The sequence below is a fragment of the Crinia signifera genome, chromosome 8 (assembly GCF_055691185.1).
Source record: "Crinia signifera chromosome 8, ASM5569118v1, whole genome shotgun sequence".
NCBI lineage: Eukaryota > Metazoa > Chordata > Amphibia > Anura > Myobatrachidae > Crinia > Crinia signifera.
Genome location: NC_139224.1, coordinates 22,884,564 through 22,899,331, shown reverse-complemented (window position 1 = coordinate 22,899,331; position 14,768 = coordinate 22,884,564). Strand labels below are relative to the sequence as shown.

Sequence of the window (14,768 nt, the reverse complement as noted above, 5' to 3'; positions counted from 1 at the left end):
CGTGGGCACACCTGTATATAACACAGTTGGGGAAATTAGGACGAGAGATTCAGAAAGTGAGAGATTTGGTAAGGAATCTCCAGGTTTTTTCAAAGCAGCAATCATTTACACTGCAAAATCATACTGGTTTTGCCGTGTGTAAATGATTGCCGCTTAAAAAACAAAAACAAAATTTCTCACTTTCTGAATCTCTCATCCTATTAAATTTCCCCCAGAATATCTAACACAAATGGGCTATAAGGCTAAGGGGCCCAGTTATCATCAATATTTGTGGCTATATTTGCTGTTGTTTTCAGGGGTTAGCCGCAAATATTAAGTAACTGATACCCCTTTCACATCGCACTTTTAAAACGGTATATTGCCGTTTTTTTCCCCATTTTAAAACGTTTAAGGCTGCAATGTGAAAGTGCCAGAGTTGATTTACCGGTTAAAGTTAACCGGTATTTCAACACGGTTAAAAAGCAGAGTCCTACACGTTTTAAAGCCGTTTTTTAGGCAGTGTGAACGGCTCTATTTCAATGGCTTGAAACATGTCCCTTGGGGGTTAAACGGGTTGAATGTTTGAATGGTATTAAATGATTTTTAAAACGGTTTTCACCTGCAATGTGAAAGGTCTCAAGGCTCAGACCCGTTTTAAAGTCCCATTTAAGAATACCGTGTCATTACCCATTTCTGCAATGTGAAAGCAGTATTAATGTATCAGGAGCAGCAATCTGCTTGTGTAGCATATATATATATATATATATATATATATATATATATATATATATATATATATATATATATATATATATATATATATATATATATATATATATATATATATATATATATATATACACACATACATATTAGAAAGCTACACAAGGACAAATTACATGAAAAGTGAGGAACAAAGAGGCAAATACAATTTCTATTTTAACACGCTATAAAACCCTCACTAGACACACGCACACACGCAGCTGGACATGTGCAATGAAATGTACAATGGGATTTGTGCACTTACTATTACCCTGCACTGAATTTTTATAATTATAACAGGAAGGCGTACATGGCAGTTCAAGAAGTAATCAAGAGCGTAAGCCTCGGGGCTGTTTTAATGTATGCAAAGCTTGTGACCCGCGGTAAATGAGAGGCTGGCCTCCACGCACGCCCGGCATAGCACACACAGCCTACAGACCTGGCCTGATGAGGGACTACTAAAATTAACACCCAATTAATTTCCGAATTGACAAACAAATGAAAGTCATAAATCTACTTTCTCATTAATTTTCCTTTTGGTATAATTTTAAGCAGCGGCACAACGGGCGAACTGAGCATTATCCATCATAAATATCAAAAAGATAGCATTATACCGTCATAAATTATGCATATTACCTGTTGTTAAGGGGTGATTAATGCACTATCAGTTCTGTTTTACAGTATAGATCGTCTAGACGTGAACCTAAAATCTGAAATGTCATTTAACATGGTGGAATTAGCGCGCTTCGCAAGGGTGCCGGCTACTTTCCCAGGCTTAACGACATTATCCATTTGGGTGGTAATTGGGTTATGCGTGCTGGAGATTGAGAGACTGGTAATAAATATTTGCGGGGGGGGGGGTTATAATATTAAAACAAAAAAAAAAACGGAAAGAAAAAATAAATAATAAGGTTCTATACATCTGTGTTTTAAATATAAATGTAGAAAAGGGTCATCGCTCGTATGTTTAACTATGCAGCCAAAACCTTAGATCGTTATCGGTGTTCGTAGGACGGAGGGAGAGATGTATCAAAGATTGGAGAGATATAATGGAGAGAGATAAAGCACCAACCAATAAGCTTCTGTCAATTTTCCAACACGGCCTGCAACCAATCACATCCGCGACTTGGATGCGATACGCTAGACCTAGTGCCGTCCTAATGCTATTCAGTTGCGGTTGTGGCTTTGATGCACGAATGTGGCAGCAGGTACGACATCGGGGTGCGACATTGTGGCCGTACGAAGACCGTGCTATATCTGTACCAGTCAGAACCTACCGATCATTTTCCAACGCGTACTACAGGTTGAGTATCCCTTATCCAAAATGCTCGGGACCAGGAGAATTTTGGATAACGGATTATTCCGTATTTCGGAATATTTTAATATTTCAATGATGTATTTTGAAGTATCTTGCATTTATGCTGTATAAACACATAATATACACACAAATATATTTTATTACCACATAAAATACACACAAATATATTTTATTTGTTCAAAAAACAAGGTTTCAAAACATGAAACAAAATGTGTGTACTACTGTATCTCAGATATTGAATTTGAATGCCAAGCAATCATTGTCTTGCACATATATAGTGCCAGTTACATATCATGTCCCCAGTGATGCTGTTACAAATGTCCCCAGTGAGTTTTTAGCAAAAAAAATATTTTTTTTCACTTTCTGGAATGTCTGGTTTTCAGAATAATTCGGATAACGAATATTCGGATACGGGATACTCGACCTGTATATACAACTAGAATAGGATTTCTTGTTAATGACTAAATCATTGAAATCTGTTTGGTTGCTGTAAACCAGGTTACCGAGCGCCAGAAGCCCATCGGTTGCTAAGGGCAACCACTTTACTTTTCCAGTTTATACGTTATAGTTAAGCAACTGTGAAGTCTCTGTCAACTGGGGTGACCAAACTGGAGCGATGCAGACTGGGTCACATGTGGAGGCATTACCGCTGCAGTAGCATTAATCCTACGGGCGTAATCGGGAGACAGTACACAGCCAGCGGCCAGACACAGAGGGACCCAATTCTTGACCGCACGCAACTCATCCATTACTTCTTAGTATAAGGACGCACATAAAGATACACATCCCTATCAATATCTGACTGTTCGGTCCTAGTGAACTCACTAAATGATATCACTCAGTATTTAAGCGCTAGATCGCTCGGTGACGCATGTCGTATAGAGAGTACCCAGCTTAACTATTTACAGCAGTTGACAAAAATGATATTATGCTGCCTTTAGAAAGTATATACAGTATGTATTCCATTTGCATTATTTATATGAAAGAGACATAGCCGGGAATAATGGTATTTACAGTGTTACAGAAGCCAGTCACCTCCCGGGGAGCCTCAGTCTGCTGTATAATATGTGCAGATATTTAGGAGCACGCAGCGTTATATCAGACACGTCCGTTTGGCACACTCCTCGGCTGGATGGAGTAAAAGTTGAATTTCTTTGGCTTGACGCCACCAAAGCACTACGGCCATCAATTGTCGGTTCCTTCTTCTGTAATATGAATGGCGTGACAATGCCAGACACTGCACAGCTTTCATCACGATTATAAACACGTTTCACATATATTATATAAGGCAAGCAGTGCAACTCGTTCTGGACCCTTAACCCCTTCAGCGCTGCAGGGACCGGTAAGAGCTAGCTGGACACATGGCAGCATAGTCTTATCTCCCTGCATCCCTGAGTAAACTTTAAATTAGGAGGTGGCGGGGACATTAGCGTGTCGGCAATGCATGCTGGTGTCGGTGGGATTCACCCCCAAACAAAATATTTGTCGAATATTTTCACTATTTCAAAATATTTAGATATTTATCTTCTCATCAGGCCAGGGGCGTAAGGCCTCTCAGCCAGTGCTCGCCAGAATGCCCCCGCTGGCGAGATGGCCCTCCATCTAACTGGGACGCAGGGCAGTTTCCTGCCGGCAGGGGACGCGAACCCTGCCCGTCTCCGCTTCTGGGAGAGGGGCAGGGTTGTGGGGGAGCGTGAAAGTGGCAGCGAGCGCCTGGGACCGGCGACGAAGCGTTGGGAAACGGCGGTGAGCTCTGTTGGAAGGGGATGCACGCGCATCTCCTTCCGGCGGCTGACGGGGGCTGGCGGTTGGAGATCCGACCATCAGACCCCCGCTGGATGAAGCTCACTTCATCTGTATGATAAAGCTTTTCACCCTGATACTACATTACATTCACCGCTCTCATCAATTTCACAAGAGACCAGGGCTAACTTTACACACTACATGGCATGGCGTAGCACCCGTAGAAAATCTGGGTATTACACACATGCTCAATTTTTTCCACTGTACTTCACAATACTGATACTCGGGGCGGCATTGCCGATGGGGTATTTTGAACTTGGCACCTCCTGGGACTCCGTCTGGTACTTTTGGAGCTGGGTGGAATAGCACAGGTTGGAGGAAAAAACAGGTTACATTTTTGAAAGTAGGAAATTGAAAAAGGACCAACATAGTAACTGCTTATTGGTCTACAATTTGAAAGCAGTATGCGGTTGGTGGTGCTCCCAAAGAGGAGTTCAGAGCTGAACTAAAGAGGGAAGTCAAGGAGAGTTGACTACAGGGAACCCAAACAGGTTTTTGGGGCACACTTATGCAATAAAGATTTGATGGTTGAATTAATTAAAATTTAACTTTTATTATAAACAACACTAAAATATGTTGGACGCACGAGAGTAAACTATCTCTTCTGGACTGAGGGTACATATTTTACTGTTTATGCCTGATAAATTGGATATAAGAAATTAAAAATATATCATTGTCAAATGACCTCTTATAAATATTGATATCTACCACACCAGTTCACCTTTATATATATATGCAAAGTTTTATATGTAAATTGTTAGCGGATCTCCCGAAGGCTGAGTACACTCAATGCCCTGATCATTCTTAGAAAAGGCAGAACATTTTCTACCTCGATTCTCTATGACTTTGTGAGAAAAAACTAGACCTCACTGTAGGCTCAGCAGGATTATTGAAGTGGCAGGACTCTTCTCAGCTCCTTAGTACCCAAAATATAATTTGTCTATCAGTCGAATTCAACAAACACTTAGGGGGGTATTCAATTGCCGGCGAGCATCTCCCGTCGGGCCCTATTCAATGCTGTCTTCCCCGACAGCATTGAGCAGGGTATCTCGGCAGAACGAGCCCGACATCACAAGCTGTTGGGCTCATTCTGCCGAGAACGGCCGGGAAGTGACGAGCTGCCGGATGCGGCTCGCCTCTTCCCGGCCGCAACTCACGGTCATGCCCCCTTCTCGTCCCGCTGCAGGCGGGACATTGTATCCGGCCTGCATGTTCTCGGTTGAGCCGACCGAGAACGGGACTGGGTCACGGCGGTCGAGCAAGTTCGACTGCGATGACCCTCACATTGAATACCCCCCTGATGACATTGCGCTGGTTGCTGCTGGCAACTGCCCCCAGAAATTTGCGCTTGCGCAGTCCAATTTTTCAGCAAGAAGGCTGAAAAACCGTGAGGATCCCGGGACTTTCCGGGGGACCGGGAGAAAGATTTAAAAAGCGGGAGGGTAGGCAAATATGATAATAATATGCTCATTGTACCTGTAATCTTAATTTTATTCAAATGTACTGTGACACAACGCTCATTCTTCAATGTGTTATCAATAAAAATGTATTAATTAAAAAAAAAGCAACCAATGCAGGTATAACCTCATTAGGGCTAATAGGTCAATGTCCCCCACCCCCTCCCCACTGTGACAGAGGTCTGGATGCTACACAGTAATATTCAGCTCTATCAGGTTTTGGATTGTAGCTTATATACTCCCAGTCAAACCACACTGTTCAAATACAAGTGCTGGTGCCCACCCTTCCTTCAATTGTCTCATCTGTCCTTATTCCTACAGTTGAACTATTCCGTACCACAGAAGTGTCTACTGGCTGCACATTTCCAACGCTAAGAAAAATAATCTTAATCAGCATAATACAAAATATATGGAGCACTGAAATGAAGGGCTGGGCAAAAAAATGAAGTGGAAAGGTCAGGTAACACCGGGAGAGAAGGCAACAGTGAGCAGCCCATCCCGTTGTGGAAACTAAAAATAAACCTTAATCCCAAAATCTATAGAACAGGATAAATGATCCATTAGGTAATAATATAAAAGGATGCTAGTATACGTATGTCACGATGTTATACCATGTATCAAATAACCCCTTGAATCCTCTTTAACATAAATATACGATACAAGAGGGGGTCAAACACCGACATATGCTAAATATTGTACGTATATGCAATAACAATGCAATTTTTTTTGAAAGCCCTGTTTATCCTTGTTTACAGATACGCTGTATACACAACAAGCCAATCTGCCGAAATAATACAAAATACTATTTATAATACGCAATATAAAATCTTCTGTTAGATCGCCAGATAATGTGAGCGCGTCCTATCCGGTACAAACCAAACATACAAGATAGGAAGCAAATAATTCAGATGCTGTAATCTGTTTTTCCTCCCGTTTGTGTTTACAAAACAATACGAGAACACACAGTAGTTTTGTGTGACAGGTGCTGACAGTGTGCAGATTGCATCAGCATTGTAAATAGTAAACACAGCAGATAATTACAGAGAACAATAAAAACACGGCGCTCTTCGCACGCACACGTTCTGCCCAATGACCTGCATGCAGAACTGCCCAAGCAGTGTTACTCCCAAAGATGGGAGTACAACAGGCTCTGGTGTATAAATACGCCTGTGCAGGGCGACCTTCAGCGTAAGGACAGAGCGTCACACAAGTGGGTGCGGTAAAGCCATTTAAGACTGCAGAAAACTTGCATATTTAACAAAATGCTTATGCAAAAATAATCTGTATACAGATATATCGATCGGAACAATGGGGCCGATTCGGACCCGCCTCCAATGTTCGGGGAGAGGAAAGTAAAGAGCGGGTAGAAGGCGGCAGCAGGGGGAACACCAAGCGTTTTATGGGCGTCCCCATAAAAACGCAGGGTGTACCCCTGCAGATGCAGGTGTGGCGTTGCCTGTTTGGGGTGGGAGGCTGACACCACAGGATGTCAGCGCCCGCACTGAATTCGTCAATCTGCGGGCATAATAAGAGTCCGTCTAGACTCACTTTTATTAGTGAACATCAGAAAAATCATTCGATGGTGAGAGACCATCATATGATTTTGCGCCTGCAAGCGTAGGGATTTGTTCGCGTACACATCCCCTCGCATGCTACACATTACACGCAGCCTAGCAAACCGGTCTGAATCAGGCCGAATATGTATTGTACACAGTGTATAATAGCCATCATTATTGATTGGATGGTCCCATTAGACGATTCCAGGACTGATGGAGAGTTGTTACATACAACATGGTTGTATAGTGCATAATGCGGGTGTGATGTCACTGGTGCACCAGGTGCCTTGCACCGGGGCCCCTGAAGACTATGGGGGACCATTGCTGCCCAGACCAGCAATGAATTCTTGGGTTGGGGTAGAGGAGGAGGCCCAAATTATATTTTTGAAGCTGAGCACACCACTGTGTGATGTATCATCAGGGCGGTTTCTAGAGGCGGACAAGCCGTGCAGCCGCCCGGGGCGCCGCACGGCTTGTCCACCTCTGTTAAAAGCCGGGGCGCCCGGCAGCACCCCACCCCGCCACAGCTGATTCCCTTCGGATGGGAGCGCATTGCGCGTCTCTCCTTCCCCTCACTGTTGTGGCTGGGCTGCCAGCCAATCAGGAGCCAGCCTCCGAGGTATGATTGGCTGACAGCCCAGTCACAGTCAGGGACACAGTGAAGGGGAAGGAGAGACACGCAATGCTCTCCCCTCCCCTCCAAACGGAAGCAGCAGCGGTGGCAGGGGACTGGAGGGGGAGACCCGGAGACAGACAGCACTGAAGGAGTCAGGACACAGACTCTGCTCTCCCCGACAGCAGCAACAATGGTGAGTTTTGCTGCTGCTGGCATATTCTGGCACTGTGGGGGCATATATGTGTCACACTGTGGAGGCATATCAGAAATGGGCATCAGTGGCGCAATGGGAATTATGATGTGGGGCATAATGTGTAATGGGCATTAGAGTGTGGGGAGTATTGTGTAATTGCCATCACTGTGTGGGCCTTTATGTTTTTATGTCACTGTGTGGCCTTCAGCCAACTTTAGGGCCTTATTCTAGTTCACTCTCTTTCTGACAAAATCCTTCTTAGATGGACAAAACCATGTGCACTGCAGGGGGGCAGATGTAACATGTGCAGAGAGAATTAGATTTGGGTGAGTTATTTTGTTTCTGTGCAGGGTAAATACTGGCTGCTTTATTTTTACACTGCAATATAGATCTCATTTTGAAGTAAAACCCCACCCAAATCTAATTCTCTCTGCACAAGTAACATCTACCCCACCTGCAGTGCACATGGTTTTGTCCATCTAAGAAGGATTTTTTTTTCAGAAAGAGTGAACTAGAATAAGGCCCTAAGTGCGGGAGGACAATGACAATTCCTGCAGTGACCAATGTTTGGTCATGCAGGTTGCAAAAGTGAGTTGTAAGGGAATTGTTTTCCTGTAAGACCACACCCATTATATCAAACCACACCCCTTTTTTATTAAGCCACACCCCTATTTCGGCATGCCCAATTTCTTCACTACCTTATTATGTATTGGGAGGGGGGCATTTTTATTTCTTCGCCCTGGGAGCTAAATTGTCTAGAAACGGCCCTGTGTATCATTAAATCCCATTGCTGCATTGCTGGGTCACACTGCCAGATGGTGTGTACGCAGTATTAGACTATTTAATTCAATAGACGCACCCTAATGATTTTATATAGCTGATAGAACTCTGGTGTAAACACCAAATGCAGTAATAGCACCCCCGGTGGCCAGATCTTAGAAAGAATACTTGAATGATTTTATCAATTTTTCCAGCATTAGCCATAACATAATATACATGCAGACAACCACACAGGTCTTTGCCTAGAGCAGGGCTGGGCAACACCGGCCCTCCAGATGGTAATGAACTGCACATCCCAGGATGCTTTGCATTAGTTTTGCTATGTGGCCATGCTGAAACTGATGCAAGGCATGCTGGGATGTGTAGTTCATCAACATCTGGAGGGCTGGTGTTGCCCAGCCCTGGCCTAGAGGCCGCCTCTTATCCACTGCATGTTTGTAATTCCATTTGTTTTCTTCTATAACCCCTGGATCAGATAGTGGAATTTGCAGCTTTGTGAGCGGTCGCTTTAGCATAGCTTGGGCCTTCAGAGTGGACTGTATTGTATGCGATCCTGCTGCCGGGGAAATTGCATGGGACTTCAAGGCCACACTGGACTGATGCCGAATATGCTCAAGGGCCTTTTGCTTGAATTGGAGGGGGTGTGATTTTTGTGCTGTGGGTGTGGTCAGCACCTGTGGGCGTGTACATCCCCCACACTGCCATCCCCAAAGTATAACACAGATAGAGAATATCAAACATATATGATAATTATAATATATATACCTTGATATAATTACGTTAAAACACCTGTAGTTGTAGCCCTTTTTAAACTATGGTAAAAGAACATTGGGCCTTATTCAGACATGCTCGCTAGGCTGCGTAGATTTGCTGCCTATTGAGCCGGTAAACGCTGCCACGCCGATCGCATATATGCCTATCCCCTCCATTGAGCTTTGCGATAAGACAAAGTAAAATATTTGTGTTTTAAGCTCGTTCCAGGGACAAACCCTTTTTTTTTTCTGCTTTATCAAGAAAACTAAAATTCCAAGCCTTCAAGTTTCTTCCAGACCTTTCCGGATAAAGCGCCTCTCACACCCGCAAACAATGCAGTATTTGTTTGATAAGCGATTGCTGCCATAGGTACGGTAAACAAGAGGTCCAGCATCGGTGTTTATGAACAAACATGCCATCTTTGCAAGATCAATTTAACATTAACCAGGTGGAATAATCAACAGATTTGTAGGTGACACTCCGGGCAGGACTAGTGTAAACAGCACAAGGGCGGAGAATGGGGCCCGCTCTCGGGAAGAGGCAAATGTATCACAAAATAAACAGCCGGGAAGAACTTAAGACAAACAAACAGTCATTCTTCTGACATTCAGAGAAGCAGCAAAGGTTGTAAATTACATGCATCAGCTGCTGACCACCATGAAATCAAACTGGTTTACAGACCAGAACTTCTTGTTTACACAGTGCCATGTTTGCTTATAAACAGCAATGTGCAGTTACCAACTTGGAATTACTCAGTGTCCTATTAATACTAGAAAAAAAAAAGAAGGATCTCAGAAAATCCTGTTAACTGTTTGTAGCATAAACAAGTTTACAAGAAACAAATGATTGTGTTATGTGCTACTCTCTACCCAGCTACCGGAGTGGTGATGGTGCCCCAACGCATACTGCACCCCATCTGTATGAGCTAGATCAATGCAGCATGGCCTCTGCCCCCCCCCTTATGCGCCACCACTCCACCCCAGCCGGGTCCCGGTTGCTGCCACATCGCACCGTGTACACACCTTTAAAGTTCCAGTTTTCCAGGTCACCTGTAGATTTTTAAAATGTGACCCTAGAACATCCACACAATGCTCCGACTGGGTAAGTTGGAAACCTGAACTATTAGGGGTTTGGGAACCAAGGGTCTAGCGGCTAGCCCAATCATGGCAGAGAAATATGGGACATCATTGTAACTCCAAAGCCCCGTACACAAGGTGCGATTTTAGCAATAATCGCCGGGGATATGGTGGCTAAGCGACCATATCCCCGTGTGTATGGGGCATGGTCGCCGGGAGCGTGCTCCCACGACCAGCCCTGGGGTGGTCGCTGTTCAGAGGAGAATGCTCCTACGACCAGCGGCTTCCCCTGGCAGTCAGCTGTTCCCCCGGCAGTGTCTAATTTTCATCAGCGACTGGTCACTGATGAAAACAGGACACTGAGCAATATATTGCACCATGTGTACGGAGCTTAAGGGGGATATGCAATCCGGTGTCACGACTGTCGGGCTGGCCCGAAAGATGTGACCCGGTCCTGTTCTCGGCCGGCTCAACGTCAGCTCGGCAGGCGGGATTCAATGTCCCATCTTCCGAATGCCGAAAAGGCGGTGTGGCCGCAAGATATGGCCATAAACAGTTGTGCTGCGACCGGGAGCTCGACAATTCACGGACATTCTCGGCACAAAGGGCCCGACTGCTTGTGAAGTGGGGCCTGTTCTGCCGAGATCCCTGTTCAATGCTGTCGGTGAAGACAGCATTGAATAGGGCCCTGCCGATATTTCCCCCGTCGGAAATAGCATCAGGAGATTAAATACCCCCCTAAGTATCAAAGGTCAATGACCCCAGCAAGTGTCTAGCCAGGGCTTACGTTCCATCAGCGAGAGAAGGGGATCTGGATGATAGACAATTGGCACAATTTCCCCCCCCAATAAGATTAAATATACAAAATGACATCCCAAATATCTTGCGTCAACCATTTCTGTGTTGACCATTCCACGTCAACCTTTTCACCCTGCCAATCTTTTGATCCACACCTAGAAAGCAGACTAGCCACTGCCTTGGCTGGTTCTATGAGGTTGAGCAGCAGCGGGAACGACAGAAAACCAGAGATACTTGGCAAGATGCATTAAACTTTCCAAAGGGGACGGTTGGAGAAGTAGCCCATAGAAACCAATCAGAAATGGCCTATCCATAATGGAATGTGCTAGGTAAATGAAAGCTAGAAGCTGTGCCCTGTACCAGGTTTGATACATCTCACCCTGTAACCAAGGTCCTGGCTAGGAAGCTGGCACAGAAACTAGGGGTGAGATTTAATAGGGTGAGATATTCAGAAAGTGAGAGATTTGGGAAGAAATCTCCAGTTTTTTTTAAAGCGGCAATCATTAACACTGCAAAACCAGTTTGATTTTGAAGTGTAGATGATTGCCACTTTAAAAAAACTGGAGATTTCTTCCAAAATCTCTCACATTCTGTGTCATCTGGTTGTTGGAAACTATGGTGACTCCAAGGGTGCCTTTGGTGCTAACCAATAGGAAATAGCAATAAGAAAAGCCACATCATTTCACTATGCCTACATTGTCACTGAGGTTACTAGTTCCAACCAAGCGACCCGTCTGAACCCTCATGGGTAGCGTTCAGCCCTTTACTGTCTGGCATTGGCATGTCCTCTTTCAACATGTTTGGATCACATCACTTAGATCTTTATATCCCCCTCATGGTATAAAGCCTCTACCTGGTAGCTTTGGTTTTCAAGATGCAGGAAACCCCTTTGGTCTGTTTAACTTCTGCCTCTTCTGCGATCACAGCACCATGCTATCCATGACAGACCGTTACCATGGCCAGTAGCAGGATGAGTCCATCGGCATCAACACTCTACAACAGAAGACATAAAACAGTATAAGAGTCATGTTATATACAGAACCGCGTTCAAGCCAGTTCCAAAATCAAAACAAAAACAGTTTATATTCGAATAGCAACCTACAATTGCACATCAGTAATGACATATCATCAGGGGGGGGGGTGGACAGAGTTCTCAAAGTCCATTAACTAAAACCGTCCTTGTGCCTATGCATGGAGGGAAGATTACAAAGCTTGGAGAGAGATAGAGTGAAAAGAGAAAAAGTACTAACCAATCAGCTCCTGCTATTTTTTAAGATCAGCCTGTCAAGTTTCTGGAGCTAATTGGTTGGGTATAATGAACACTAGTTTGTGAAGGTCAAGAAAAGTGAACAGAAGACCTAGAGACACCTTGGAGAACTTGGCTTGCGATGTGCAACACAATAACGGCACTTATTGTTGCACGTCCATCAGCATAAAGGTGCCCATACACTAGTAAGATTTATCTTCAGATCTGGCTGGTTGGAACAAAAACATGGTTATGGATGAGTGACATTTTGTCAGTTTTCCAGCATTTCCAAGCAAATGGTCAACTGTCATTTGCTCTCATCCATAACCATGTTTTTGTTCCAACCAGACAGATCTGCAGATAAATCTGCGTGTGTATGGCCACCTTAAGACGTTTCAAAAATGGATTTAAAAGTGCGTTCAAAGTACAAAAACAGACCGATGTTTGATTTATATATAAGCAATTTATATTTTCTTATTGTAAAAAAACCATGTACCAGGCTTGCCTACCCTCCCGGAATGGCCAGGAGGCTCCCGAAAATTGGGTCCGCCTCCTGGCCCCCCAGAAAGGTGGGCAAGTCTCCCTCTTCCCGGCCAGAGCCCCTGCACCCCCTTTCTCCGCTGATCGTATTACCGGCTTTTACCACAAATCACGGGTCCGTGGAGAGGGGGCGGGGCTAAACGAATGCAAATTTCGCCATTTTAGACCCGCCTCCTACTCGCGGACCCTCAAAACACGGCGTTTGCGTGTATTGGGAGAGGGCGCTTTGAGTCAGCCTCCTTGTTCCCGCCCCCGGCCATGAGATTTGGCTGGCCTCTCCGGGCTTCTCCATTATCGGCAAGTATGGTGTGCAACTTAAATAAGCCCAGCAATGGAATGAGAAGTAAAGCGCACACCCAAAATCCACCAATCCATGACTATTTCACAAAAGGATGATTTTCTTGTAGACGGTAGTTATAACATGGTACGCCATGCAAGGCCCAATCCAAGCAGGTGGTCTGTAGATCACACCAGAACACATCGCTCCTTCCACGATAGATGAGAGTGGACCAGTCCACACAAAGTAGAGGCGGTCCACTAAAATGCTCTCCATGGTTTGTGGGCACAAACAGGTTAATCAATGGGATCTTCCTTTATTTGTCAGCAATAAAATGTCACTTTATTTGAATAAAGAAAGAATATTTACTATAAATCGAGTCCCCACTTCTGTTAATAGTATTTTTCCGGCCTTTACTGCACTTTTATAGACGCCTGTGATACGGATAAAGAGCTTTTCTCCCTATTTGTTTTCAGATAATACTTTTGTTTGCAATACAAAACTCCGTACAGTAAACACGTATAAATCTAACACGTTCCTTCATGTCAAGAAGTTCCCCATAAGCACCCCGCCCTTCTCTTCCACGTACACAAACAACAATGCATTGTTCGTCCAAGACCTTCTGACTGCTCCTGTTCTCCAGATCACAAACTCAACAAACGTGCTAATCTATAAAGCAGGATGCAGAGAACACTCATCGCCCTCCGTATTACACAGCTCCAATCGCTTCACCGCCGGTAAGCAGGAACAAGCCAGTGGGGCCTGATTACCTGAGCAGCCAAGGCCCTCTGGGATGGTGGTGACTTGTAACCTCCACCTGAGCACCCAATCCCAAATCTCGAAGGCCAGAGCAATCATGTACATGCCAGGACATCCAGAGAAAGCTCCTGGGAAGCTGAACTGTCAATCATCTATTGAGGTCAAGATGATATGATTGACAGCTTTGATTATGAAAAGGTTCTGCGTCAACTGTGTGTTTGGACAGCTATACTTAGATAGGTGGATAGTCATGGGGCAGATCAATGGTAGATATAAAGTCTCTGCCCCAGTGGAGCTTACAATCTATATTCCCTACCACATGTACATGCACACAGATATTCTAGGGTTAATTTTGTTGGAAACCAATTGACCTACCAGTATATTTTTGGATTGTGAGAGGAAACCGGAGTACCCGGAGGAAACCCACACAGGCACGGGGAGGAGCATAGAAACTCTGCACAGTTAGGACCAAGGTGGGAATGGAACCCATGACCTCAGCGCTGTGAGGCAGTAATGCTGACCACTACACCGTCCGAGCTGCTTTCTTTTGTTTTAAAACCACATCAAACATAATATATCCACTATCGTAGTTTCCCTTTGTAGAGGGTGATGCAACAATCATCTCCGTTCACACCCAACAGTCAATTACTCTGATTGGCTACTGCATCGCCTATCAATAAAACAGGAGCATGCAGGTCCAGACTGGCCCACAGAGGAAACCCCCACTGCCTTTTTCTCTAGGGATCATGTTCCAGACTGTGCGTTTCAATTATACATTATGTATATGTTACATTATACTGCACAGGACTAAATTATCATGCATGAACTAGCATTATTTACTATATAGGGGGACAT

General features: G+C 44.5%; 1 protein-coding gene across 8 annotated transcripts in view; it reads right to left on the bottom strand.

Moving 5' to 3' along the window:
* The window catches only part of FOXP1 (forkhead box P1), a 552,073-nt gene that overhangs the window by 236,276 nt on the left and 301,029 nt on the right, over window positions 1-14,768 (bottom strand). For all 8 annotated transcript variants that reach the window (XM_083155991.1, XM_083155980.1, XM_083155981.1 and 5 more), the window contains one exon: window positions 11,945-12,084. The gene's annotated coding sequence lies outside the window, so the exon portion shown is untranslated. The remainder of the gene's footprint in view (window positions 1-11,944; window positions 12,085-14,768) is intronic.